Source organism: Sapajus apella, unplaced genomic scaffold (assembly GCF_009761245.1).
Source record: "Sapajus apella isolate SASKATOON/1434 unplaced genomic scaffold, GSC_monkey_1.0 scaffold45, whole genome shotgun sequence".
Classification (NCBI taxonomy): domain Eukaryota; kingdom Metazoa; phylum Chordata; class Mammalia; order Primates; family Cebidae; genus Sapajus; species Sapajus apella.
Window position 1 is genome coordinate 9,695,196 of NW_022436985.1, and position 24,869 is coordinate 9,720,064.

Sequence of the window (24,869 nt, forward strand, 5' to 3'; positions counted from 1 at the left end):
AGTCTTTTAATATTCTTTAATGTTCTAGAGACTTCTCCATTGGGTTATGAAGCAGGGGTCTCAAGTAAAGTAGTCAGGGCTGAAACCTACTTGTTATGCATAAAAATGCACTGCTTTGAGACTGGGTGCGGTGGCTCATGCCTATAATCCCAGCACTTTGGAAGGCTAAGGTGGGTGGATCACCTGAGGTCAGAAGTTGGAGACCAGCCTGGCCAACATGGCAAAACTCTGTCCCTACTAGAAATACAAAAACTAGCTGAGCGTGGGAGCATGTGCCTGTAGTTTCAGCTACTCGGGAGGCTGAAGCAGGAGAATCACTTGAACCCAGGAGGCAGAGATTGCAGTGAGCCGAAATCATACTCCTGCACTCCAGCCTGGGTGACAGAGCGCAACTCCGTTTCAAACAACAACAACAAACACTCTGCTTCGCAAACCAGTTTAATGAGAAAACAGGGACTTTCTCCTATACCTACTGTTGTACCTGGTACTCGTAAGTCCAGTGTATATTTGTTCAATGAATGGAAGAGATCATGATGTATAATAGAGATAATAAGATGTAAACATTTCTAAAATGAAACAGTTTGGAGATAGAAAAGAGTGATTAAATGCTAAGCTGCTGAATTAATAGAAGTGAGAATGTTACCGAAACACCAGAGCTTTGGTCTCGGTCCTGCTGCTTACCACACAGAAAGCCAATCACTGAGACAAGTATTGCCAAGGAAGAAGGTTTTAACCAGGTGCTATAGCTGAGGAGATGCTAGCTCAGTCTCAAATCCTTCTCCCTGACCAACTAAAATCAGGGGTTTATGTAGCAGGGAAGAAATGCAACAATGTGTAGGAAAATAGGAGCTGCGGAGGCCTAAGGACGCAATCCTGATCAATGCAAGGCTGCTGTCTCATCCTCTGGGTGTGATGATCTAGTGAGTTTCAGTTCTTTGATACTTTTTGAGAGGCCTGGGCTTCTTTTCTGAGGAAAGAACACAGATAAAACAAATGTAAGTTTCAAACTCTATGTTTATTAAAAAAAAAACCCAAAGCTATCTATGGGACTACTGGGTTTGTTGTTTCAAGAATAAATGTTAAGAGCTCAAGGTGAGACCACTGTGGGATAGAGGGGTAGTGAAGAAGGCTTTCATGGAGAAGGTGGACCTGGATCTAGGTATTAAAATTAATACATTGGACTTAAAAATATGACAACAGGGAATGGCATGACTAGCAAGAGTGTGAACAAAGGATAGAAGTGAGAAAATAAGAGGCATGATTATAAGAGGCTAACTGTCTTAGAAGAGTCGGGAGTGTTGTATGAAAGGAGAGAAAGTTAACACTTCTCTTGACAGGGATTTGAGGCCCTGGGGCCTGACAACAAGCGTATGGCTAAGGCATTGCCACCTCCTTCATGGCATCCAATCGTCATTTTTATTTTATTTTTTAAATTAAACCAACACACAAAAACAATTTTTAAAGAAGAAGTGTGGAGAAAGGCTGTGTAGCATCAAGATGTGGTGGCTGTGCTTCCAAGGGTCAGGAGCTTGGACTTGATTCTTTTATTATTCTTCTTTTAAGACAGGGTCTTGCTCTATCACCCAGGCTGGTGTTGAACTCCAGGCTTCAAGCAAAGCTCCCACCTTGGCCTCCCAAAATGCTGGGATTACAGGTCACTGCACCTGGCCAGGACTTGATTCTTTTAGTTGGGAGAATTAGTGGATCTTCAACAGGCAACAATATGAAGAAAGAATTTGATATTTTTAGAATAAAGATAATACTGTCAATAGAGCAAAAGACAGTTTAGGTTGGATTAGAGAATGAAATATTGGTGGCAGAGACTAGGTTGGAAGACAGCCCAGATACAAAATAATAAAGGGTTAAGATAAAGTAAGGTTGGAGGTTATGGAGAGAGACAGATTCCTCAAACGTTGTAAAGGAAGATCTGATGGGACTGGTGACCATATACAAAGGATAAGAGTAACTTTATGAAAGTGGAACAGAATGGTAAGTTTTCAGAATAAAAGGTGCATCTGTGGGTCATTTATATTACAGTTTGTATTTTTAATGCTTAGTTGGAGTCTGTATGTATATTGAAAGGTAGTGTGAAAAGTTTAGATCCCTGCTTTTTCGGAGAAAACAACTTTCAAATCATAGTTGGAACACGTATCTCAGGAGTTTAATGCTTATGCATTTTAAGATTAAGATTAAGATTGTCCTGAGACTTGGAAAAGAATTTGAGGAAAAAAAAAAAAAGATTAGAATCTTGGCTTTACCAAATAAACCTGTGGAGAGTTCAGCAACAGATTCCTAGAGGGCTAATAACATACATACTGATAAACTGATATGCTGCAATCTGCTGGTGTGTTTGGAAGACTTTTCAATGATTTTGTAGAGAATAGCCTAAGCACTAACATCTTTAGTGATTTCACCACGCTGTCAAGCTCTTTGTCAGTGGAATTTAAAGAAAATAAAACTACAGGAATTCACTGGACATTTCCTAGTGTGCCCCTGTTGGTAGACGTGCTTCAGGAAAAGGTGAACAGCTCCTAGCCAAAGAGGAAGCAGCTTTCAGAAAACAAACCCAATAATAAGAATTGGCAGTACTCTTAAGACACTGAGCAACATTGTTCAAGACAGTCTGGTCTTCCTGTTTTGTGGGAATTGCAAACATATTTTGCATCTTAACTGCTAAACATTTTGGCAGCTTAGGACCCTAGTTTCAAGTATATTTCCATGTTGCACCCACCTACTCTAATAATGAAATTCAAATATTCCCATCCTAATCCCCACTGCCTCCAAAACAATACAATTAATCCTTCTGTGATGGAGAGAATGACAAATTCCCTTCTGCTAAAAGCAACCCGTCTTCTTATTCCTTTAAAACACTGTCAACTATCTCCCTTTATTTTAAGGCAACAGAATAAATACAATAAAATGAAGCTTTCTTGCTTTACCACGTAAGGCTAACTGAACTAAAATCTAAAATATACTGAAGATGTGCAAAATGTGTGCATACACTTGGAACTATTGGCAACTGTGAGTATCTTTATGCCTATGCTCTTCGTTATATTGAGTATCTATAGCAAAGTTATTTTCCATGTCCAAATGACACACTAAACACATATCATCAATATTACATATTTTTGCAGCAGGCAATTGCCTGTCTTGAATTCTTTTTCTTTTTTTTCTTTTGAGACAGAGTCTCATTCTGTCACCAGGCTGGAGTGCAGTGGCACAATCTCGGCTCACTGCAACCTCCACTTCCTGGGTTCAAGTGATTCTCCTGCCTCAGCCTCCTGAGTAGCTGGGACTACAGGTGTGTGCCACCATGCCCAGGTAATTTTTGTATTTTTAGTAGAGATGGAGTTTCACCATGTTGACCAGGATGGTCTTGATCTCTTGACCTTGTGATCCGCCCACCTCAGCCTCCCAAAGTGCTGGGATTACAGGCATGAGCCACTATGCCTGGCTGGCTTGACTTCTTTATAGCTGAGTTATGTTAGCTCCTTGCGAAGCAAACAAAATCATTTCCTACTTGAAGAAAACTAGACAAAGAAAGAAGAGGAAAGAGAAAATTTGCGAAGTGATTAAAAAGGAATAATTATAGAGTCACCTTTTCAAGTTTGCAACTGAAGTACCTTTGATCCAGCTGCGGCTTTAAGATTTTCTGGTACAAAAGTAGGAAGTAAGTTATCTCAGGGTAATCTGTGAAAAATAGTATCTTGTGCCACTAGAATAATTTCATTCTGATAATATCAGAAAAATTTAATTGCCCTTTTGTTTAAGGAAAGTCTTAAACATGAGTTTAAGTTTCATTTTTTTTTTTTTTCTGGAGACAGAGTTTCACTCTTGTCACCCAGGCTGCAGTTCAATGGCGCAATCTCGGCTCACCACAACCTCAGTCTCCTGGGTTCAAGCAATTTTCCTCCCTCAGCCTCCTGAGTAACTGGAATTATAGGCACCTGCCACCACACCCAGCTAATCTGTGTATTTTTAGTAGAGACAGAGTTTTGCCATATTGGCCAGGTTGGTCTCGAACTCCTGACCTCAGGTGATCCAACCGCCTCAACCCCCCACAGTACTGTAATTATAGGTGTGAGCCATTGCACCCAGCCTGATTTTAAGTTTCTTAGGCATAGCTCTCAAGTTATATTGAAGCTCCAGTATTGGAACATTCTAATTAAACCTCTTTGAAGAAATCGTTTTACGGTTTGTTAACTAGGGAAACCAGCCGTGACTGTCAGTTTGCTGGAGCCCTGGATCATTGAATCCAGCTTCTAGAATCCAGTTGTCATTAACAGTTTACAAAACCAAAAAGAACAGGGGAGTATTCCTTTCTCTGGTCTTTCCCTCAGTTCTTTCATTTCTTTGCTTCCTCCTCAATTCTGTCCCCCACACTCTTGTCACCTCTCCAGTTCCTGAGTAATTTGCAATACAGCACAGTCTTTTGTATCATCCTCAATGTTGTACTGGTTTTAAGTTGGAACCCCATTAAACTATCATTTTGCCGAACACAAATTTCATTTAAATATAATTTGTGGCTTAATGGCAGGCTAAATAAAACATTTTTTAATTAATTAATTCACATCTATTTAAATGGAAACCTACCCTTTTAGTGTAAGGAATTTTGGTGGGAGTGAAAGAGAAAAGGTAAAGTACAGAGAGTTCTATGCTGCTAAACCACTGAAACACACATTTCTAAAAATACAATCTTTCAAATCGATTTCATTATTTATTTACTATTTTTAGAGACAGGGTCCCTCTCTGTTGCCCCAGCTGGAGTGCAGTGGTGCGATCAAGGCTCACTGCAACCTCCAACTCCTGGGCTCCAGTGATCTTCCTGCCTCAGCCTCCTGAGTAGCTAGGATTACACGTGTGTACTACTGAGACCGCCAAATATATAGGGGTCCCTGGAGAACCTCTGACCAGCCTGCACACTGGGAGAACGGGGTGGAGCCACGGGAAGTTTGGCCCTTTGCAGTGGGGAGGAGCCTGGTCTCTCCTGTCCCAGGATGGTAACCTGGGATTCAGCCTGTGAGGCGAGAGACCAGCCACCCGGACTCTCACTTTGCTTAGAGTCCCTGTTTCCCCTTTTCCCTTTTCACCCAATAAATTCCATTTTTCTCACCCTTCGATATGTCTGCAAGCTTAATCTTTTCTGGTCACATGACAAGGACCCTAAGGAGAAAGTCCTACAATACTACGTGTCCAGCTAATTAAAAATATATACATATATAATTGTAGAGATGGGTTCCTGCTTTGTTGCACTGGCTGATCTTGAGCTCCTGGCCTCAAGCGATTCCCCTGCCTCGGCCTCCCAAGGTGATGGGATTACAGTTGTGAACCACCACGTAACGCCTAGCCTCTCAAATTTCTTGGTGGAAAGTTGAGGGGGGCATTATGGGACTCTAGCCATTAGTGGCGGGTTAGATGGCAGCCCATGAATACTGCCATTGATAAGGCCCTTTGAAGTAAGCAGAATGATACTTCACCTGTATTCATTCTGTGATCTTGTTTCTAAGACCTCTCTTTAGATTTTGCTGAATTTTAAATTGCCTGGGGAGCTTTTAAAAATCCCAGGCCACACTCATAGCAATTAAATCAGAATCTCTTCCAGGAGACTCCAGTATGCAGATAGTTTAAGGACCAGTGCTTCTTAACACTGAAAGTACATATGAATCACCTGTGGATCTTGATGAACTTGCAGGTTTTGAGTGTAGGTCTAGGCTGAGGCACAAAATTCTGCATTTTTTTAAACTGTATTTTTATTAAATATGGAACACTTCACAAATTTGGGTTATCTTTGTGTAGGGGACCATGCTAATCTTCTCTGTATTATTCTAATTTTAGTATATGTGCTCTCAAAGCAAGCACAGAGGCTGGGCACATTGGCTCGTGCCTGTAATCCCAGCACTTTGGGAGGCTGAGGCAGGTGGATCATGAGGTCAGGGGTTCAAGACCAGCCTGGCCAACATGGTGAAACTCTGTCTCTACTAAAAGTACAAAAATTAGCCAGGTGTGGTGGTGTGTGCCTGTAATTCCAGCCACTCGGGAGGCTGAGGCAGGAGAATTGCTTGAACAAGGATCCAGAAGGCGGAGGTTGTGGTAAGTGGAGATCATGCCACTGCACTCCATCCTGGGCTACAGAATGAGACTCCGTGTCAAAGAAAAAAAAAAAAGCAAGCACAGATACCACATTTCTAACCAGTTCCCAGGTAAAGGCCACAATGGTTCTCCCTGGTCTTTGATTAGCTAGGGAGTTAGGAAGTATTCCCTCTACTTCTGTCTTCTGAAAGAAATTATAAAGTACAGTTGCTTCTTTCAGTGTTTGATATAATTTGCCAGTGAATCTATCTGGGCCTAGGGGGTTTCTGTTTTGGAAGTTTATTAATTATTGATTCAATTTTTAAAATAATCCTGGGTCTTTACAGATTGCCTATTTTTTGTGGGTGTGAATTCTGGCAGATTGCATCTTTTAAGGAATTGGTGCATTTTATCTAGGTTATCAAATTTGTGAGAATAGTTTTGTTATTATCCTTTTAATATCTGTGGGGTCTTAAGTGACGTCTACTCTTTTTTTTTTTTTTTTTAATTTTTACTGACAGGGCCAACCAGGTTATGCCTACTCTTTTAATTCTGATATTAGTAATTATTTCCTGTCTTTTTTTTGTAGTGTAATGGGAGACCTTCTAATTTTACTGATCTTTTCAAATAACTGGCTTTTGTTATTTTGTTAATTTTCTCTTGATTTTGAGTTTCATGTTTTCTGATTTTTATTATTTCTTTTCTTCTGCTTAATTTGTCTATAATTTGCTCTTCTATTTCTAGTTTTCTAAGGAGGTAGCATAGATTATTGATTTTGGATTTGTCTTTTTCTAATATATGTGTCCAATGATATAAATTTGCCTTTCATTGCTACTGCTGCATCCCACAAATTATATTTTCATTTTTATTTAGTTCAAAATTTCTACATATTTAATTAAGTACATTGCTGCTATTATTATTTTGACCAGTTATCTGTTAGATCAATTAAGAATAAGAAAAATAAAAGTTTTTATCTTTTTATCTTTACTTATTCCTTCTCTAATGTTCCTTCTTTCTTTATGTAGATTTCATTTTCTGACTTTTATCGATTTTCTGACCTTTATCAATTTTCTTCTCTTTGAGGAATGTCTTTTGGCCAGACATGGTGGCTTATGCATATAATGCCGGCACTTTGGGATGCTGAGGTGGGAGGATACTTGAGGTCAGGCTAGCTAACATAGTGAGACCCCATCTCCAATTTTTTTCTTTTTCTTTTCTGTTGCAGTGAGCCCTGTTCGTGCCTATGCACTCCCAGGCTGGAGTGCACAGGCACAATCAGGGCTCACTGCAGCCTTGACTTCCCAGGCTCAAGCAATCCTCCTGCCTCAGCCCCCCAAGTAGCTAGGACTACCAGTATGTGTGTCACCACGCCTGACTAATTCTTTTTGTCTTTTTAGTAGAGACGGGGTTTTGCTTTGTCCCAGGCTGGTTTTGAATTCCTGAGCTCAAGTGATTTGCCCACCTCGGCCTCCCAAATTGCTGAGATTACAGGCATGAGCCTCCATGGAGGGCCTTCTGTTTAAAAAATAATAATAAAATAAAATAACTTTTAAAAATCCCTTTTGAAAGATAGATGTACTGACAGTAAATTCCCTTGATGTTTATTTGTCTGAGAAAGTCTATTTCTCCTTTAAGTTTGAAGGAAAATTTCACAGTATACAGAATTCTAAGTTGGTGGTATTTTTCTACCAACATGTTAAATATACTGCATTCTCTTCCTACTTGCATGGTTTCTAAAAAGTTAGATATAATTCTTATCTTTGTCCCTCTACATGTAAGAATACTTTTCCCCCCTGGCTTCATTGAAGATTTTTTCTTTATCTTTGATATTCTGTAGTTTGAGTATGATATACCTATGTGTAATTTACTTGGGATTTATTCTTCCTGGTGTTCTTTGAGTTTTCTAAATCTGTAGTTTGGAATCTAACATTAATTTCGGAGAAACTCTTAGTTTATAATTGCTTCAAATATTGTTTTTGGTCGGGTGCAGTGGCTCACACTTGTAAGTCCAGCACTTTGGGAGGCCGAAGTAGGTGGACCACCTGTGGTCAGGAGTTCGAGGCCAGCCTGGTCAACATGATGAAACCCCATCTCTACTAAAAATACAAAAATTAGCTGGGCATGGTGGTGAGAGCCTGTAATCCCATCTACTCCCATGTAATCCCATCTCAAAAAAAAAAAAAAACCTATATATCTATATATCTAGTTTTTGTTCCTTTCTCTCTGTGAGTTATAATTTTTTGTAATTGTCCTGCAGTTCTTGATTATTTTGCTGCCCCTCCCCTTTTTTTTTTTTTTTTTTTTTTTTTTTTTGAGACAGAGTCTTGCACTGTCACCCAGGCTGTAGTGCAGTGGTGCGATCTCAGCTCACTGCAATGTCCGCCTCTTGGGTTCAAGCAATTCTCCTGCCTCAGCCCTCCAAGTAGCTGAGACTAAGTGCGCCACCACGCCCTGCTAATTTTTTTGTATTTTTAGTAGAGACAGGGTTTCACCATGTTGGCCAGGATGGTCTTGATCTCCTGACCTCATGATCTGCCCACCTTGACCTCCCAAAGTGCTGGGATTACAGGCGTGAGCCAGAGCCCTTGGCCTGTTTTTTTTTTCCCCTCTTTGCTTTTTCAGTTTCTACTGAACATCCTAAAGCTCAGAGAATCTTTCCTTAGTTGTGTTTAGTCGACTCATAAGCTCATGAATGACAATCTTCATAGTATTTTTAATGTCTAGCATTTTTTTTTGGCCCTTTCTCAGAATTTCCATCAGTCTTATTACATTTATCCACTGGCGCTTTCATTTATTTATTTTTCTTTTTCTTTTTTAGAGGCATAATAAATAGTGCACCCAGAGTCACCTAGGCTAGAGTGCAGTGACATGATCATAGCTCATTGCAGCCTCAAACTGCTGGGCTCAAGTGATCCTCCTGCCTCAGCCTTCTGAGCACCTGTGAATACTGACATGCACCACTGTGTCTGAGTATTTTTTGTAATTTTTGTAGTGATGGGCTCTTGCTAAGTTCTGCAGGGTGGTCTCAAACTTCTAGCTTCAACTGATTTTCCTGTCTGGGTTTCCTAAAATGCTATGATTATAGGTGTGAGCCACCATGACCAGCTTATTTATTTTTATTTTTGGAGATGAAGTCTGGCTCTATTGCCCAGGCTGGAGTGCAGTGTGGCGCAATCTTGGCTCACTGCAATCTCTGCCTCTTGGGTTCAAGTGATTCTCTTGCCTCAGCCTCCTGAGTAGCTGGGACTACAGGCACGGGCCACCACGCCTGGCTAATTTTTGTATTTTTAGTAGAAGCCGAGTTTCACCATTTTGGCCAGGTTGGTCTTGAACTCCTAACCTGAGGTTATCCACCCACCTTGGCCTCCCGAAGTGCTGGGATTACAGGTGTGAGTCACCATGCCTGGCTGGAAACAAATGATTTTTGTTTTGGAGACAGAGTCTTGCTCTGTCACTCAGGCTGGCGTGCAGTGGTGTGATCTCGGCTCCCTGCAACCTGTGCCTCCCATGTTCAAGCAATTCTCGTGTCTCATCCTGCCAAGTAGCTGGGATTATAGACATATAGCACCATGCTAGGCTAATTTTTGTATTCTTAGTAGAGATGGGTTTTCAATGTGTTAGGCAGGCTGGTCTCGAACTCCTGGCCTCTTATTTTTTGAGACATGGTCTCACTGTGTCCAGGCTGGAGTGCAGTAGTGTAATCATGGTTCACTATAGACTCAAACCCCTGGGCCTGACTGATCCACCAGCCTCAGTCTCTCAAGTAGCTAGGAATACACCCGCATGCCAGCCCACCCACCTCATTTAAATTTTTTAGTTTTTAATTTAATTTAATTTAATTTAATTTTGAGACAGGGTCTCACTTTGTTGCTCAGGCTGGAGTGCAGTTGCGTGATCACTGCTCACTGAAGCCTTGACTGCTCCAGGCTCAGGGGATCTTCCTGCCTCAGCCTCCTGAGTAGCTAGCACTACAGGCGTATGCCACCATGCCCAGCTAATTTTTGTATTTTTTGTAGAGATAGGGTTTTGCCATGTTGCCCAGGCTGGTCTTGAACTCCTGCATTCAAGCAATCCTTCTACCTCGGCCTCCCAATATGCTGGGATTATAGGTGTGAGCTACTATGCCTGGCCATGTTAGAGCTTTTATCATATTAATCATAGTTGTTTTTAATTCCTACCCTGATAATTTTACCCTTCCTAAAATATCTGTCTGGTTCTGATGCTCTGTTTCATCAAACTATTTTTTGCCTTTTAGTATGCCTTATAATTTTTTGGTTGAAAGCCAAACATGATGTACTGGGTAAAAAGAACTGTAGTAGCTAGGCCTTTCCTGATGTGGTAGTGAGGTGTGGTGGGGGTGGGGGCAAGTATATACAGTCCTATGATTAGGTCTCAGTTTTTTAGTAAGCCTGTGCTCCTGGGCTGTGAACTTCATAGTGCCTCCCAGTCTCCCCAGACTCCCACCTTAAATAGCACATTATGGCCAGACAGCATTGGAGTTGGGTATTTCCCTCACCAAGGTCATTTAAGTGCTCACAAAATCTCAATAAGTTAGCCTCTGACAAAATAGTTTCTCTTAAAGGCAGGTCTTGTTAAGAAGAACAGAGTGTTCTGGAATAATTAAAAATGGTTAATTTTCCTTTGCACAGTCCAATGCTAAAGGGATTTTTTTTTTTTTTTTTACATCTTCAGTGTAAGAGCATCATAAAGTTCCAGGAGATAGAACATGGGTCCAGAAATGATCTTTTCAGTATGCCTGTGCGGATGAGGTTCATAGCTGCTGATTCCTGATAATTTATGAATCATAAGGAATCGAAGTATGAATGAGAATCGTAATTTATTGGTTTTCTTATGGGAAATTCCTGTGACTGAGATACTCAGGTTTCTTCCACAAGCACTTCCAGGTATCAGATTTTAAAAAAAGCAGATGCACTTGAAAGCTTTTTCATCCAGGAATGGGAAATCCTTGTGTGAAGCTGTCTCCACTCATAACAGAAAAACTTCCTTATGCCTGGCAATTTTATATTGCCCTGATTCAGTGTTAAAAGAGTAGTTTTCTCAGATTCTGGTAATTGTGACTAAAAATAATTAAGACACCAATTACGGGCTGATTATTCTGTGCTGGGAACAATGAATGATGCTAAGCACTGAATCCTCACAAAACCTTTGTAGGTAAAGATGACTACACTTTGGTAGATTAGGAAGGTTAAATGACATAGTCAGAGTCACCCTCCAAGTTAGTACAACCCACAGGCAAGTTCCAATGCAGAGCTCTCTAGTCTGTTACAGTAGGTATCTAGTTAGACATGTGCAGGGTGGGAGGGTCCCACACCCCCAGCCCAGGACTGTCAGGCTGCCATCAGGTGATGGTCAGGCAGTTGTTAACACCGTCTCTGTGAATAGTAATTGGTTGCAGCTGGCGCCAGGGAAAGGCCGTCTCCCAATAGATAGAAACACCTGAAGCTAGTGATCAGCCGCTCCCTGATAAGATCTCAGGAGCTGGGCGAGTGAGCTCAGCGCGTGCACTAAGAGGCAAAATGGCAAGTTTAACTGGCACATGGCTTCCTGAGAACATTTGACTGGTAAGAGAAAAACACTTCAGTTGAGCATGCATGCAACTTCAGTAAACACACTGTGCGTGTGTCCCCACCCAAGTGCTGACAGGCCACTTCGCATGCAGACAGCCCAATCCAAGGGAAGAATCAGGGGAGAAGGGATGTAAGACCTCAGAAGTATGCCAGTGTATGAAACCTCAAGTCAAAGGTCAAACTGTGCATGTGATTTCTCAAGCTGCCCACTTGACCCTCTTCCAAGTGTACTTTATTTCCTTTCATTACTGTCCTAAAGCTTTTTGATAAACTGTTACTCCTGCTCTAAAACTTGTCTTGCTCTCTCACTCTGCCTTATGCCCCTCTGTCAAATTCTTTGTTCTGAAAAGGCAAGAACTGAGGTTGTTGCAGACCTGTATGGATTGGCTACTACTGATATATTTTGGTGCCATGTGACTAGGATGCGTTCTGCTGCTAACAAGCTGACCATACATTATATGGATCCTGTCTGTTTTCTGGATAGCCCAGAACAAACCCTCCTAAGTTAACACAGACTTTATTCTGATATGTTACTGTAAAACTAGTTATAAATGATTCAGTTTTTGCTTTGGCCAGTTAATAAATGTGACTGTGATCAGCTTTCTGTGAAATTTTATAATCTAGAATATTTTATAATCTATTATATTTTATTTTATAATATTGTATTTTTATTTTATTTTATAATAATATATTTTATAATCTAGAATATTTTATTTTATTTTTTATTTTTAGAGACAGGGTCTCACTCTGTTTCCCAGGCTGGAGTGCAGTGGTGCCATCATAGCTCACTGCAGCCTTGAACTCCTGGCCTCAAGCGATCCTCCCATCTTAGTCTCCAAAGGCACTGGGATTGTAGGTGTAAGCCACCATGCCTGGTGGTAGAATATTTCAAATGTATAAAAGAGGTATAAAGAATATTGTAATAAATACTCATTTTACCCAATGATGACTTCTAAGCATTGGCATAAGTCTCTTCTCCACAAAGAGATTCCTTTAAAACATAGACGAGTTAGGTCATTTTTCTTCTCAAAATTCTCTGATGGCTTCTCACATCTAAATGAAACCTCAAAGTCCCAGTGAGCCACCAGGACTTGCACCATCTGGCTTCCCATTAACTCCCACACTGTCTTCTACCATTTTCCCTCCCATTACTGGTACTCCAACTACATTTACCTTGCTATGTTTTCAAGATGCCAAGCACTTTCCTATCTCAGCCTTCGTGCCTACAGCTCTCTGTCTGAACCACTCCTATCTTAGGATCAAGTTTAGCTGTAAGAAGTGGGAGAAAAAAATAGACTATTTATTTCATGTTCAAGAAATATAGAAGTAGTCATTCTAAAGACTATATAGCAGTTTCATGGTTTCAAGCACCCACACTCCTTCTGTGTTTATGCTTTGCCATATGCGACTTCCATTCTCAAAGTCATTTCACAGTCCAAGATAGCTTACAGGAACTCTAGCCCTTGGGCTTGGATTCCAGCCAAGAGGAAAGAGGAAAAGGCAAAGAGCACTCTGTTTCTATCAAATGTCAGGAGAAAGAGGAAATGGAACATCTGATTCTTTGAAAATGTTTTATAAAATTTCAAACCTTTGGCCAGGCATTGTGGCTCATACCTGTAATCTCAGTATTTTGGGAGGCTGAGGTGAGCAGGTCATCTGAGGTCAGAGTTTGAGGCCAGTCTGGCCAACATGGTGAAACCCCATCTCTATTAAAAATACAAAAATTAGCCGGTTGTGGTGGCACATGCCTGTAGTCCCAGGTCCTCGGGAGGCTGAGGCATAAGAATCGCTTGAACCCAGGAGGTGGAGATTGCAGTGAGCCAAGATCACACCACTTCACTCCAGCCTGGGTGAGAGAGCAAGACTTTGTCTTTAAATAAATAAATAAAAATTCAAACCTTTGCTATGTGAAGTAAAGTACTCCTTTCAACTGAATTTGTTTCTAATCAGCCTACCAGTAAAAATATAGTTGAGCGTTATCTCATTGTATTGCCTATGATGCAAATAATTCAGATACTTTTTGTTTTAGCAACAGAAACATTTAAAAAATTAATTGCATAACGACAATGTATAAAAAGAATAATATATTTATTGATGTTAAGTACTTGATGTGCTAAAATTATAACATTTGCTTATTAGGAAATTATAAGCAAAAACAGTATTTTTAGCAGAAAAAGCTTTGTGAGAAAGGTTTACTGATTTCAGCTGTAGTAAGCCTCTGAAATTAATTTCTGCTTTTATTTTGATTGTACAATATTGAGAAAAATCTCGTTCACAGACTAGCAGTCAGAAATGATTTTAGGTTATTGTGTTGTTTTGTTCATCTTATTTTACAGTTCTGATTAAACAGACATGGCAAGAGAAGGTTTATTCTGAGATACAAATAGAAATAGCACAAGTTAACATATATGTCCCCAATATGTTAAACTTCAGTATATAGTATGTAAGAAGGCATGACAAATATGTTTTTATACAAATTATTTTATGTTTTAAATAAATACTTATATATTTTAATATATTTTGAAAGGCCACATTGTTACTTATTGGCTTTTTTAAAAAAGCTTCGGACAGGCATGGTGGCTCACACCTGTAATCCCAACACTTTGGGAGGCCGAGGCTGGTGGATCACCTGAGGTCAGGAGTTTGAGACCAGCCTGACCAACATGGTGAAACCCCTTCTTTACTAAAAATAAAAATAAATTAGCCGGGCATGGTGGCAGATGCATGTAATCCAAGCTATTCAGGAGGCTGAGACAGGAGAGTCACTTGAACCCAGGAGGTGGAGGTGGCAGTGAGCTGAGATAGGGCCACTGCATCCCAACCAGAGCAAGACTGTATCTCAAAAAAAAAAAAAAAGAAAAAAAAAAAAAAAGGGCCGGGCACAGTAGCTCAGGCCTGTGATCCCAGTATTTTCTGAGGGCGAGGCAGGTGGATCATGAGGTCAGGAGATCGTGACCGTCTTGGCTAACATGGTGAAACCCATCTCTACTAAAAATACAAAAATTAACTGGGTGTGGTTGGCAGGTACCTGTAATCCCAGCTACGCAGGAGGCTGAGGCAGGAGAATTGCTTGAACCTGGGAGGCAGAGGTTGCAGTGAGCTGAGATTGCACATTGCACTCCAGCCTGAGTGACGGACTAAGACTCTGTCTCAAAAAAAAAAAAAAGAAAGAAAGAAAAGAAAAAGAAAATAGCTTCACTGAAATTAGGTCTCAAAATTTTCACCCTTTGTAAGTATACAATCCAGTGAATTTAAATAAATATATAGAGTAATATAGTTATTACCAATCCAATTTAAGGACATTTCTATCACCCCAAAAAGATTCCTCATGCCCATTTGTAGTCATTTTTCTTTCCCATCCAAGCCCCAAACAACTTTCTTCCTTTCTTTTGGTTTTGAGACAGAGCCTAACTTTGTTCCCCAAGCTGTGTAGTGCAGTGGTAATCTCCGCTCATTGCAACCTCCATCTCCTGAGTTCAAGCGATTCTCCTGCCTCAGCCTCCTCAACTTCCCGAGTACCTGGGACTACAGGCATGTGCCACCACACCCAGCGAATTTTTTGTATTTTTTGTAGAGATGGGATTTGCCGCATTGCCCAGGCTGGCCTCGAACTCCGGAGCTCGGGAGGTCTGTCTCCCTTAGCCTCCCAAAGCCCCAGACAACTTTCTAACAATAAAGATTTACCTTTCTACATGTTTCATTAAATGGAATCCTTTAATTGCTTTGTACTTTTATTATACTTAGCATGTTTTGGAGGTTCATTCATCTTGTAGCATGAATTAATTAATTTTTATTGCTGAAAGACTTTTTTTTTTTTTTTTTTTTTTTGAGACAGAGTCTTGTTCTGTCGCCAGGTGCCAGGCTGGAGTGCAGTGGCACGACCTCGGCTCACTGCGACCTCCGCCTCCTGGGTTCAAGCAATTCTCCTACCTCAGCCTCCCTAGTAGCTGGGACTACAGGCGTGCGCCACCAGGCGCAGCTAATTTTTGTATTTTAGTAGAGATGGGGTTTCACTATATTGGCCAGGATGATCTCGATCTCTCGACCTTGTGATCTGCCTGCCTCGGCCTCCCAAAGTGCTGAAATTATAGGCTTGAGTCACCATGCCTGGCCATGATTTTTTTATTGTATGGATGTACCACATTTTGTTTATTCACTTATCAGTTGATGGGTATATTCAGGTTTCCAATTTTTAGCCGCTATGGATAATGCTACTGTAAACCTTTGCTTACAGCCCTTTGTGTAAACATAGGCTTCATTTCTCTTGGACAGATTCCAAGAAATGAATTTGCTGAATCATATATTAAACATATGTTTAGCTTTTAAAGAAACTGCCAAACTGTTTTCCAAAGTGATTTTATCAGTTTAAAATTCCTACTAGCAATGTATGAGGATTCCAGTTCTCCACATTATCTCATCAACATCTGTTATTGTAGGTCTTTTTGACTGTAGCCATTTTAGTGGGTATGAAGGGGGATCTCATTATGGTTTGGAGTCCCTAAATCCTCTACTTAGTAAACTAGGCTTATCAGAACACAGTTTGAAATCTACTGCAAGTGTTTCAGCAACCTTTAAATTCAGCGAGATGAATAACTCGTTTTCAGTGGAATCATGCACTGGTGGAGTTGGAAGGGACTTTGCAATTAACCAGATGCACTTCTAATTTCGTAAATAGACTCCTGCATATTTGAATGACTTAACTATAATTTCTATATGCCAGGTTTTATAGAGCATGGAGGCCCATGGCTTGGATTTGACATCAGACAGAGACTAGGAACTGATAAGTTCAGCTAGGACAGGGGTATAGAATGAGAAAATTCGTATTTCCTTATAGCACTAGAGATTTTTTTGCTGGCTGAAGATAAAGGAGATTAGGCATCAAAGAGAAGGGAGGAAGAACTCTGATCTCTAAAAACAGGCTTTAATAATACAAATTCCCCTCAAAGACTGTTTTTAAAAGAATAAAAGAAACTCAACAAACAAGAACTCTTGCAGTTAAAGGAATTATGTTTAGTATATAAGGGGCGACTTTGCATATTTACCTCAAATCATCCTGTGCCGCCTTTGCATTTATGACCCATGTACATTTCTTTTTATACAGCACTAACCTCATTCATTAATACCCCTTTAAACTAACTTCATTCATTCATCCATTAACAATGTACTCTGGTTTTTAATGATAAAATCACTAAATAGAAATAGAAGGAAACTTTCTCAGCATAATAAAGACCATATATGAAAAGCCCACAGCTAACTTCATATCAGTGATAACCATCAAACTGAACGTTGTTTCCCTAAGATTATTAACAAGTGCCTGATTTTGCCACTTATATTCAACATGGTGTTAGCAATTGTAGCCAGAGAAATTAGGCAACAAAAAGAAAGGCATTCAAATTGGAAAGGAGGAAGTAAAATTATCTCTGTTTACAGATGTTATAATGTTCTATGTTGAAAACCCTAAACATTCCACACATGAAAATTAGAACCAATAAACAAGTTCAGCAAAATAGAGGCATACAAAATCAACACAGAAGAATCAGTTGCATTTTATTTTATTTCTTATTTACTTATTTATTTATATTTTTAGACACGGTCTCACTCTGTTACCCAGGCTGGAGTAGAGTGGCATGATCATAGCTCACTGCAGCCTTGAACTCCTTGGCTCAAGTGATTCTCCTGCCTCAGCCTGCCAAGTAGCTGTGACTACAGGTATGTGCCACCACACCCAGCTCATTTTTTAATTTTTTGGAGAGACGGTGTCTTACTTCTGTTGCCCAGACTGGTCTCAAGCTCCTGATCCTCCCTGCTTGGCCTAGGCGTGAGTCATTGCACCTGGCCTGGTTGCATTTTATACTCTAGCAATGAATAATCAATTCAGAAAGGAAACTAAGAGAACAACTCAAGTCATAATATCATCAAAAAGAATAAATACTTATAAATAAGTTTAACCAAGGAGCTGCAATATTTGTGTACTGCAAACCTCAAACCATTGCAGAAAGAAATTGAAGAAAATATAAATGAATATGAAGACATCCTGTGTTTATGAATTAGAAGATCTAATATTGTGTTTTTGTTGTTGCTGTTGTTTAAACAGGGTCTCACTCCTGTCACCCAGGCTGGAGTCCAGTGACTCAATCTTGGCTCATTGCAACCTCTGCTTCCTAGGTTCAAGCGATTTCTCCTACCTCTGCCTCCTAAGTAGCTGGGATTACAGGCGTGCACCACAAAGGCCAGCTAATTTTTGTATTTTTAGTATAGATGGGTTTTGCCATGTTGCCCAGGCTGGTCTCCAACTCCTGAGCTCAAGTAATCTGCCTGCTTCAGCCTCCCAGAGTGCTGGGATTACAGGCATGAGCCACTGCCCAGCCTGGAAGATCTAATATTGTTAAGATGGCAATACTACCCAATGCAATCTACATATTTAATTCAGTTCTATCTAGCTCTTACACCATTGTTTGTAGAAATAGAAAAACCCATTCTAAAATTCAAATGAATTGTAATCTTAAAAAAGAAGAACAAAGTTGGAAGTCTCACACTTCCTGATTTTAAATCTTATTATGAAGTTATGACTGGGTGTGGGGGCTCATGCTTCTAATCTCAGCACTTTGGTTGGATCAGGAGTTTGTGGCCAGTCTGGGCAACATAGTGAGACCCCATCTCTGTTAAATTAAAAAAAACAACAACAAAGTTAACTGTAATTAAAATAGTGTTGTATGGGCATAAGGACAGATGTTTAGACCAAAAAATAGAATAAAAAGCTCAGAAATAAACCTTTGCCTATGTGGGCAATTGATTTTCAACAAATGTGCCAAGACTAATTCAGTCAGGAAATGATAGACGTTTCAACAAATCAGGCTTGGAAAACTGGAGAGCAACATATGAAAGAATAAAGTTAGACCCTTACCTTATATAGTACCATATACAAAAATCATCAAACACCTAAATCTAAGACTTAAACTTATGAAACTCTTATAAGAAACATAAGAGAAAATCATTATGACATTGGATTTGGCAATGCTTTTTAGGCTATGTCACTGTTGCTTATTTTATAGGATGATTTCCCTCCTCAACCCATGACCGCACATGCTAGTGGAAACGCCAGATGTTATGATGACCAAAAATGCTACTGGACATTTCCAAACATCCTGGCCATAGTTGAAACCACAGAAAGATACAAAAGGTATTTGTGTGTGTTGTTAATAGCATATTTTCAGAGATTGGTAAGAAACTGCTCCATTTGGTGGGGTGTCTTCTCTGCCCACTATTCTTAGTACAAATTGTTAAATTGGCTCATCCTTTTAGCTTTTTTAAATATATTTTTTTATTTTTGTGGGTACATGTAGGTACATATATTTATGGGGTACATGAGCTATTTTGACATAGGCATACAATGTGTAATAATCACGTCAGGATAAATGAGATATCCATCACTTCAAGCATTTATCCTTTTTTTTTTTTCTGAGAGGGAGTCTTGCTGTGTTGCCCAGGCTGGAATGCAGTGGTACTATCTCGGCTCACTGCAACCTCCTGCTCCCGGATTCAAGTGATTCTCCTGCCTCAGCCTCGCAATCGCTGGGATTACAGGTGCCTGCCACCACACCGGGCTAATTTTTGTATTTTTAGTAGAGATGCAATTTCACCATGTTGGCCAGGCTGGTCTTGAACTCCTGACCTCAAGAGATCTGCCTGCCTTAGCCTTCCAAAGTGCTGAGATTACAGGCAGGAGCCACTGTGCCTGCCTCATAACAACCATTTAAAAAAATGTAATAGGTCTCATTATGTTGCCCAGGCTGGTCTCAAACAGGCTGAAGAGATTCTCCCACATCAACCTCCCAAAGTGTTGGGATTACAGGCTTAAGCCACTGCGCCTGGCCCTTAACCATCATTCTGCTGTATCTCCATGAGTTCAGTTGTTTTGATTTTTTAGCTCATGCAAACAAGTGAGAACATGAGAAGTTTGTCTTTCTGTGCCTGGCTTATTTCACTTGATGAAGTTGGGCTTCCAAGGGGCCAACGCAAGTAGAAGGATGCGAAGGCCACCAGCACTGGAGACCCACACTATTTGTTCAGTGTTTAAACAAAGAAGCATGTGCTCAGGGATGTGGGTGGTGAAAAGGAAGCAAAGCATCAAGCAAACGATCTGTAACTGTAGTGGTTTGGCATTTCCTTTGGAGGTATAGAGCATGCTCTACTTTAGATACAATCAGTAGACAGGGTAAAGGCTGCAGCTACAGCTAGCAAGTCTGGCCACATTCTGGTGCTTCCAAGTCGTCTTCCTTGCTTTGAGCACGGAGCATGATCTTCCATTAACTCCCATCCTGTGCCAGACAGGCAGGCTATGCATCAGCCTTTCTCTCAACAACTTGACATAATGACCTTCAGTTCCATTCATATTGTTGCAGATGCCAGGATCTAATTTTTTTATGGCTGAATAGTATTCCATTGTGTATACCATATTTTCTTTATCCATTGATCTGTTGATGGACACTTAAGGCTGCTTCTAAATCCTGGTTATTCTGAATAGTGCTACAATAAACATGGGAGTCCAGACATCTCTTTGCCATACTGACTTCCTTTTTGGGGGGTATATACCAAGAAGTGGGATTCCTGGATCATATGTAAGTTCTATTTTTAGTTTTTAGAGAAACCTCCAAACTATCTGCCATAGTGGTTGGACTAATATGTATTCCCACCAACAGTGCACAAGGGTTCCTTTCTCTTCCTCCACATCCTTGACAGTATTTATTAACTGTCTTTTGGATAAAAACTATTTTATCTGGGATGAGATAATATCCCATGATAATTTTGATTTGCATTTCTCTGATCAATGACATTGAGCACCTTTTCATGTACCTGTTTGCCATTTGTATGTATTTGTTTGAGATATATCTGTTCAGATATTTTGGCCTTTTAAAAATTGGATTATTAGTTTTTTTCTTACAGAGCTTTTTTCAGCTCCTTATATATTCTGGTTATTAATCCCTTACCAGGTGGGTAGTTTACAAATATTTTCTCCCATTAATGTGGTTCTGTGGTTTGTCTCCTCACTTTGTTGATTGTTTTCGTAGCTGTGCAGAAGTTTTTAACTTGATGTGATCTCATTTATCCATTTTTGCTTTAGTTGCCTCTGCTCATGGGATATTACTCAAAAAAAACTGTTGTCCAGTTCATTCAATGTCCTGAAGATTTTCCTCAATGTGTTCTTTTAGTAGATTCATAGAGTTTTTGTTTTTGTTTTTGTTTTGACAGAATTTCACTCTTGTTGCCCAGGCTGGAGTGCAGTGGTGTGATCACGGCTCACTGCACCTTCTGCCTCCTGGATTCAAGCAATTCTTCTGCTTCAGCCTCCTGAGTAGCTGGGATTAGAGGCACCCACCACCATGCCTGACTAACTTTTTGTATTTTTAGTAGAGCTGGGGCTTCATCATGTTGGCCAGGCTGGTCTCGAACTCCTGACCTCAGGTTATTCACCCACCTCAGCCTCCCAAAGTGCAGGGATTACAGGTGTGAGCCACCTCGCCCAGCCATGAGGTCTTATATTTAAGTTTGTAATCCATTTTAATTTTATATTTGTATATGGTAAGAGATAGGGGTCTAGATTCATTCTTCTGCATATGGATATCCAGTTTTCCCAGCACCATTTATTGAAGAGATATCCATTTCTCAGTGTATGTTATTGGGACCTTTGTCAAAAATGAGTTCACTGTAGACGTATGGAACTTTTTCTGGGTTCTCTGTTTTGTTCCATTGGTCTATATGTCTGTTTTTATGCCAATACTTTGCTGTTTTGGTTATTATAGCTCTGTACTAAAATTTGGTATCAGGTAATGTGATTTTTCCAGTTTTGTTCCTTTTGCTCAAGATGGCTTTGCCTATTGTGGGTCTTTTGAGGTTCCATATAAATTTTAGAATTTGTTTTTCTATTATAAAGAATGCCATTGATAGTTTGATGGGATTGCATTGAATCTGTAAATTTCTTTGAGTAATGTGACATTTTAACAATACTGTAATGATTCTTCTAATCTATGAACATGGAATATCTTTCCATTTTTTGGCGTCCTCTTCAATTTCTTTCATTGCTAGTTTATCATTTTCATTGTAAAGATATTTTACTCCTTTAATTAATTCCTAGGTACTTTATTTGTGGCTATTGTAAATGAGATTACTTTCTTGATTTTTTAAAGATTATTTGCTACTGATATATAGAAATGCTACTGATATTTTGTATGTTGATTTTGTATCCTGCAACTTTACTGAATTTATCAGTTCTAATATTTTTTTTTTTTTTTTTTTGCTGAAGTCTTTAGTTTTTCGAAATATCATATCATCTGCCAACAAAGATAATTTGACTTCTTCCTTTTCAGTTTGGATGACCTTTATTTTTTTCTCTTGTCTGATTGCTCTAAATGGGACTTCCAGTATCATGCTGAATAACAGTGTTGAAAGTAGGCATCCTCATTTTGTTGCAGATCTTAGAAAAAAGGCTTTCAATTTCTCCCCATTCAGTATGATACGAGCTGTGGGTCTGTTGTATATGGCTTTTATTTTGTTGAGGAATATTCCTTCTATACCTAGTTTTTTGGAGGTTTTTCTCATGAAGGGATATTGAATGTTATCAAATGCTTTTTCAGCATCAGTTGAAATAATCATGTCTTTGTCCTTCATGCTGTTGATATGATATATGACATTGATTGCTTTGCATATGTTGAACCATCCTTGCATCACTGGGATAAATTCTACTTGGTCATGATAAATGATGTTTTCAATGTGTTGTTGAATTTGATTTGCTAGTATTTTGTTAAGGATTTTTTCATCAATATTTATCAGGTATACTAGCTTGTAGTTTTCTTTTTTTGATATATCTTTGTCTGGTTTTGGTATCAAGGTTATGCTGGCCTCATCGGATGAGTTTGGAATTATTCCCTCCTCTATTTTTTGGACTAGTTTAGGTAGAATCAGCATTTCTCCTTAAATGTTTGGTAGAAATCAGCAGTGAAGCCATTGGGCTCTGAGCTTTTCTTTGCTAGGAGACATTTTATTATGCTTCAATCTTGTTACTTGTTATTAGTCTGTTCACATTTTGGATTTCTTTATGGTTCCTTCTTAGTAGATTGTGTGTATCTAGGAACTTATTTATTTCTTCTGGGTTTCCCAATTTATTCTCATATGGTTGCTTATAGTGACTTTAATGATCCTTTGAATTTCTGCAGTATCAGTTGTGTCTCCTTTCTCATCTCTGATTTTATTTATTTATTTTCTCTTTTTTTCTTCATTAGTCTGGCTAAAAGTTTGTCAATTTTGTTTAACTTTTCAAAAAACTAACTTTGTGTTTCATTGATTTTGTCTATTGTTTTCTTTGTTTCAATTTCATTTATTGCTGCTCTGACCTTCATAATTTCTCTTCTACTAATTTTCGGTTTGGTTTGCCCTTCCTCTCCGAATTCTTTAAGATGTATAGTTTGGTTCTTTATTTGAAGTTTTTCTACTTTTTTATGTAGATGCTTATATAAACTTCTCTCTTAGCACTCCTTTTGCTGTATCCCATAGGTTTCGGTATGTTGTATTTCCATTTCCATTTGTTTCAAGAAAATTTTCTTCATTGACCCACTGGTCATTCAGGAGCACATTGTTTAATTTTCATGTATTTGTATAGTTTCCAAAATTCCTCTTGTTGTTGATTTCTAGTTTTATTCCATTGTTTGGAGAAGATAGTCGATGTAATTTGGATTTTTTTTTTTGAATTTTTAAAGACTTGCTTTGTGACCTAACACATGGTCTATCCTTGGGAAAGATCCATGGGTGAGGAGAAGAATGTGTATTCTGTAGCTGTTGGATAAATGTTCTGTAAATATCTATTAATTTCATTTGGTGTAAAGTGCAGATTAAGTTCAATTTTTCTTTGTTGATTTTCTGTCTGGAAGATCTGTCCAATGTTGAGAGTGGGGTGTTGAAGTCTCCAGCTATTATTGTACTGGAGTGTATTTCTCTCTTTAGCTCTAATAATATTTGCTTTATATATTTGGGTGCTGTAGTGTTGGGTACATATGTGTTTACAATTGTTATATCCTCTTGCTGAATTGATTCCTTTATCATTGTATAATGGTCTTTTCTAATTGTTTGTCTTGCATACATATAGTGACCTCTTCTCTTTTTAGGTTTCTGTTGGTATGTAGTATCTTTTTCCATTTATTTATCTTCAATCTATATGCGTCTTTATAGGGGAAGTGTATTTCTTGTAGTCAACAGATCATTGAGTTTTGTTTTTTTAAACCATTTGACCACTCTATCTCTTTTTATTGGGGAATTTGGTCATTTATATTCAGTGTTATTATTGATAAGTAAGGACTTAGTCCTGCTATTTTGTTATTTGCCTTATGTTTTTTGTTTTTTTTTTTTCTTATCTTCCTATCTTTTTTAAGTGAAAGTGATTTTCTCTAGCAGTATGTTTTAATATCTTTCTATTTTTTGTCTATCTGTTGTATCTTTTTTGATTTGAGCTACTATAAGGCCTGCAAATAACATATATATTTTAATTCAGGGTCTTACTCTGTTACTCAGGCTGTAGTGCAGAGGTGTAACCACAATTACCTACAACTCCAACCTCCTGGGCTGAAGTGAACTTCAGATTAGCTGATAGCACAGGTATGCACCACCACACCAGGTTATTTCTTTTCTTTTCTTTTTGAGATGGAGTTTCACTCTTGTTGCCCAGGCTGGAGTGCAATGGTGCGATCTCAGCTCACTGCAACCTCAGCCTCCTGGGATCAGGCAATTCTCCTGCCTCAGCCTCCCAAGTAGCTGAGATTACAGGCATGCATCACCATACCCAGCTAATTTTTTGTATTTAGTAGACACAGAGTTTCACCATGTTGGCCAAGTTGGTCTCGAACTCTTGACCTCAGGTGATTTGCCCGCCCTTGGCCTCCCAAAGTGCTGGATTACGGGTGTGCACCACTGTGCCCAGCCCCAGGCTATTTCTTTTATTTTTTGTAGGTGTGGGGTCTTCCTCTGTTGCTCAGGCTGATCTTAAACTCTTGGACTCAAGCAGTCCTTCTGCCTCAGCCTCCAAAAGTGCTGGAATTACATACATGAGCCACCATGCTTGGCTTCAAATAATATCTTATAACTCATTATTTTAAACTGATGACAACTTAACACTGATTGCATAAACAAACTAACAAAGAGAAAACTAGTAAAAATGCTACGCTTACT

At 39.3% G+C, this 24,869-nt stretch overlaps 1 protein-coding gene and 2 non-coding genes across 3 annotated transcripts in view; 2 read left to right on the forward strand and 1 right to left on the reverse strand.

Moving 5' to 3' along the window:
• The window catches only part of ABCG2 (ATP binding cassette subfamily G member 2 (Junior blood group)), a 123,542-nt gene that overhangs the window by 17,825 nt on the left and 80,848 nt on the right, over positions 1 to 24,869 (forward strand). The window lies entirely within an intron of this gene.
• On the forward strand, positions 1,296 to 1,419 carry LOC116524590. Its single transcript, XR_004257411.1, has one exon. It is a non-coding gene; the product is annotated as a U6atac minor spliceosomal RNA (small nuclear RNA).
• Positions 5,754 to 5,859, reverse strand: LOC116524580. The gene has a single exon (XR_004257405.1). It is a non-coding gene; the product is annotated as a U6 spliceosomal RNA (small nuclear RNA).